The sequence below is a fragment of the Plectropomus leopardus genome, unplaced genomic scaffold, assembly GCF_008729295.1.
Source record: "Plectropomus leopardus isolate mb unplaced genomic scaffold, YSFRI_Pleo_2.0 unplaced_scaffold26835, whole genome shotgun sequence".
Taxonomy (NCBI): domain Eukaryota; kingdom Metazoa; phylum Chordata; class Actinopteri; order Perciformes; family Serranidae; genus Plectropomus; species Plectropomus leopardus.
This window is the reverse complement of record NW_024629196.1, coordinates 1-5162: the sequence shown is the minus strand read 5'-3', so window position 1 is coordinate 5162 and position 5162 is coordinate 1. Positions and strand designations below refer to the sequence as shown.

The 5162-nt window shown below is 39.2% G+C and overlaps 1 long non-coding RNA gene across 1 annotated transcript; it reads right to left on the bottom strand.

Moving 5' to 3' along the window:
- Window positions 1–1285: 1285 nt before the first annotated feature.
- On the bottom strand, window positions 1286–5156 carry LOC121937610. Its single transcript, XR_006105176.1, has 4 exons — window positions 4408–5156; window positions 1578–1598; window positions 1401–1418; window positions 1286–1307 (listed from the first exon to the last, which is right to left on the bottom strand). It is a non-coding gene; the product is annotated as an uncharacterized LOC121937610 (long non-coding RNA).
- Between the last annotated feature and the right edge of the window lie 6 nt (window positions 5157–5162).

Here is a 5162-nt window from a genome sequence, read left to right as displayed (position 1 = left end):
TCATTACATGCACTGTTTATCATTACATGCACTGTTAATTATTACATGCACTATCAATCATTACATGCACTGTTAATTATTACATGCACTGTTAAGTGTTTAATTGTGCAGTCAGGATGCTGATGATGTTGACAGCAGAGTTCAGCATCTCAACCCATAGTCAGGACCCGTCAGGTTTGAGACGTTTTTTTTTCACGTAAAGCTTCAGGCTTCGGTTGAAATTTCTTTTAATTCAACTACAGAGGGAAACCGTGGTCTCTATGATCACTCTGTGTGTTGCAAGTAAATTTACATGGCTTCTGGGAACCAGCAAGAGAGACAGATTGTAGCCGATACATTATATTATTATTATTATATATACATTATTATATTTTAATGATTATATGAGTTGAATCTGCCTGCACAGAGTGACCAATGAGAGCCGTTTCGAGGATTTGAGGACATTAGGGGCTTTGTTGGGATCCTCTTTTTTGATAAACAAGCTCTATTTTGATGCTTTTTTTGCACTCTGGCACCTTTTTTTACCATAAAAAACATTTTCTTGTGAAAAGTGATGTTAAAAATATGAGCAGTTGTTAGTAATTAGTGCTGAGTAGAAACAGAAAACTTGCTGTCGTTAAACATTTAATGACCAGAGTTGGAGAAATAGTCTGTACTTTTGTTAAAAATGGAGGAATCAAATTATGCATACTTAGTCAAGTGTAAGTACAGATTATTAGATCCAGGACTAACTCCCTATAAGGGACTGTTCATTATTTATGAGAGGGGAGGGCCTGGTGCAAAAAGGGGGAGGCATGTCAAATAATTCTTAGAGCGCCGAGGAGGAAAACGGTTTTACGTTGGCTTTTGGAGAGGGGCATACAACTTTACATTTCTGCATCTTGTATTTATTTTACTGACAATTATTGAAGAAAACATTGCTTTTTACATTTTTCGTTATTTTTCAAAAGTTAGGGCTGTTTCTATCCTCTAAAATTTTTGCATATATCCTTTTTTTCTATTAAAATATTTGGTGATTTTATAGAAAACATGCTTTCCAAACCTGCAGGCCAGCCAAAATAATAATCACCAAAATTACAGCACTTATCACAGCCAGAAACACTTCATGCATTTCACCCGAATCACTCAGGGAAGCACAAGGAAAAATATTTGTAGCTTTGGGGAGGGTAAAAAAACCTCTGCTCATGAATACAGAACATTCCCTTAGGTCTTTACTTAATTTTGCAAATATATATATATATTTGCATATTTATGTATATCTTTCTGCATCATCTCTGTGACAGGTGTCTTACCATACAGCTGTTTCTCTGGTGGCCAAAAAGGAAATAAATGAACTCAGATTAACAGGAAATGTTCCCACTTTCTATCGTTAGAGACGAGTAAACAAAGAGTTAACCTACCTGTTTTCACAAATCCACCTGAAAGAAAAAAAACAGGAAACAAAAATCAAAATGTGTGCAGATTCATTTGCTGTGTAATTTATAATAGATAAAATAAATAGTTAACAAGTAAATAAATAAATCCAGAGAAATATTTCAGTGAAGACGTTCAGAAAAGCGAATCATCGAGCAGCTTACCGACTTCTTGAAGCAACACAGCTGCAGAGAGAAACAGAGCAGAAAATGAAGCAGAAGAACAGAAGAAGGTAAAGAAGAAACAGAAAGAGACGCTCAGATCTGCTGCAGACGTTTAGTGGAGTTTTTCTCATTTTAAATGATAACATCTGTCATCATTCCTCTGAAAAAGTCACTTCAGCTGATTCAATCTGGATCCAGCTCAGCGAGAAAAAACCATCTGTGAACAGGTTTGGATTTCTGTCAAATTATCAAAAAAAAAAAGTAAAAAAAAAAAAACAAAGATTCACAAAAATGACTCCACGAAAGTGCTAAAAAAATAAAGAGTTTTCTGGACTTTTGTGCTTCCCCTTTTGATCAAATCTAACAAGCTCCCAGATAATTGAGGGATTGTTTTTTTATTTTTTTGCATTTCATGAAACATTTCTTGCCAATTTTTTCTCGTTGTCTTTCCTGCGTTTTTGACAGAAATCAAACTCATTTTCTCAGATTTCAGAGGTTTAAATGTTGGTGAAAGTCGTCGGACATGAAAATGCAGATCCAGGCGTTAAATGGTTAATGTGATGATGTCACAGTTATGATGATTTTTAAATTAAATAAGTTAAATTTGGTGAAACACATTCAAACCAAAACTCTGTGAGACAACAAAAACGACAGACGGGGACAAAAGGACCCGGACACGTGTCCTCACATGCTGCACTGACTCTAATCACAGCTGTACGTCTCCAGATCTGTGCACGAAAACACGAGACGGACTGCGTCTCCTGCAGTCTGCTGATCCGTGTTTCTCTCCTCAGACTGAAGAGTAAGGCGTCGTTTCCATGACAACGGTTCTTTTGTTGCGGTTTGGCCTTTTGTTCACACGCCAACGGCGTTTTGGGGTCCTGAAAACAAGCTTTTGAAACCGGGTTCCAGAGTGTAATCTTTGAAAACGCCGTCCGGTCTGTCGCCGCAAAAACTGGCGAATATCCTTTGAAAACCGTGACATGTGCACTTCGTGCAAGTGTGTGGTCTTCTTTGATGGTGTGTCATCGCAAGTTACGCCGCCAGCTCCTGGCCTGGCGTGCAGCCGGCAGCGTTTTCGGTTGTTATTGTGGATCCGTGTTCACGAGGATCGTTCTCACGGTATTTCATACGAACGCTGATTCTTTTAAAAACACAAAGAAAAGACTTTTCGGTTCTTAGTCGGCCGTTCAGGTCTAACCGCGGCCTAAATCATGACTCAGCAGAAATAACATGAAAACAGAAAAGCTGATGAACAGGAGAATAAATATTTGAGAGAGTAACTTCTCATGAATTATTCTCCACCTATCACCGAATTTTGAGTTTTTCATTACAAACTGGAGCGTAACATTTCGCCAGGATGCAGAAAAAGTTGGATGTTCGTGTTTTTAAGGGGTGCTGACCAGTTTGGACCAATCAGCACGAGTCTGTAACCTTCAGCTCTGACCAATCGGAGGCCGGCTGACGGCGTCGTGAAGGAGGAGGAGCAGAGCGACAGCAGCAGGAGCAAACTGAACAAAAGCAGGAAAAGAGCGCCTGAATGCAGATGAAGGAAAGGTCAAAGGTCATCGGGGAGGTCAAGGTGCGTTCACACCTGTCCACCTCCTCTGGTTCCAGTACGGCGGCTGCAGCTCGACGTAGAAGCTCGCCCGCTTATCGTACTCGTCGTGGTCAATTATTCTAACGGTTAGCGTCTTCCTGCGGACGACAGAGGACAGCGGGGGCGGGGTCAGAGGTCATGCAACATTCAAACACATTCAGTGACAGGACGCCGTCGTTACGATGTCTGGGTCACCATGGCGACAGGAATGAGGAGGAGATGACCTCACCTCCCGGGACCTGCAGGGATCCAGCGCTCCGAGGTCAAAGTCACAACAAATACACATGACGGTCTTTACATCGTCATGGAAACCAGTATACCAGATTAAAGGGACGTTTCACCCAAATCACAAAACAAACGTGTCCAACTCGAAGAGTCCGGTCACTTGACTTTTTTTTTTGTTTGTTTGGTTTTTCTTTTTTCTTTTTCTTAATTAAATATTTCAATGATTTTTTTAGTCTTTAAAATTTTAGGGGCAGTTCTTTTCTTTAGAAATGTTTGGCAATTTTCGAAACAAATATTTTGTTGATTTTATTCTTTAAAAAGTTTTGGCATTTTGGTGATTTTTTTCTATATCACCAAATGTTTTTTTTATAGGTCTCCAAAATGTTTTAGTTTTACTTAAAAAATGTTTCAGTAATTTTTAATAGAAAAACATTTTGTTTTTTTTTCTACAAAAAATGTGACAAAAAATTTGGTGATTAACATTTTGAGAAATCTTTTTTTTTTTTTTTTTAATTTTGCTGATTATTTTGTTCTCTGAAGAAAACATTTTCTTTTGTTCTTTTTGTTTTTTCGTTTTTTAAAAGATTTTTGGACGATTTTTAAAGAAAACGTTGCTTCTGAAAGCATTTAATACCCATGAATATACTGACAGTTATCACTGGATTATTGTGATACTGACACTGATACTGTTTTTTAGGTGAATTTAGGGTTGATTACTTTGGACAGACACCGGAGACAACAGGAAGTCTCAGTGAATCTGAGGACGAGTTTCGTGTCTGTGGTCTCGTTTCACAGGAAGTTGTGACGTTTGGTTTTGTTCCTGCAGAGAAAAGACAAAAGTTCTCTTTGCAGATCTTCATTGTGACTTTGACCGTCAGAGTCCAAATATCAGCAGCAGCTCTGCGACATTCGTCCCGAAGGTCTGGAGGTGAGTTTGAATGAACAGAGGTTAAAGGTCATTAGTGATGTGGGCGGGGTTAGAGGACGGGAAGGCGACGCCCCCACCTTTCCTCTCACTCATCTCCAGCAGCCGCGGCTCTCCGATCTCTAGGAAGAAGTTCTTGTTTTTCTCATATTCTTCGTCATCAATGATATTGATCTGAACAGTTTTGCTGAAACAGAAAGAGAGCAGACAGACAGTTTGCAGACGTCGCAGGCGTGACGATGAAAACACGCCGAAACACGGCTGCAGTGATCTCGCTCCGCGCTCATCTCAGAGCGCTCAGAGCAAAACGCTGCACGTCCTTTAAAGTAACTGATGGCGATGATGACGGTATTTATATCAACCTTCAGAACAATTTCAAATGGATTTTCTTGTGTAACTGAAATGTATGATCCAAATATCTTTCACGACTTGAGCGAAGTCTGCAGACGATCCTGACAAACTTTTGGGCCGATAGTATATATATTTGCAAAATTAAAGCATGAAAAAATCACGAAATCTGAGATTAATATGATGACTTTAAAATTTAAAAAAATAATAATGTTGAAAAAAAAACAAACAGGCTTTTGCAACAAGGCGTCATGTGATTGATTTTGTGCAAAATTAAAAATTTCACTCCAGGCGGATGTTGGGGATGTCGTTTCACATCTGTTTGCATGTTAGCGTTGAGTTTGTGTGTAACGTCGCTGTGCTGAACTCTCGTTTCAGTGTGAAGATCACGACTGTTACTGCTGCACAAAAACTCGCCTAATTAAAGGGGGACGATGTCAGAGACTCAGAGCTGGAAGCTGCAGGAAAAAGCCACAAAGCAACAGAA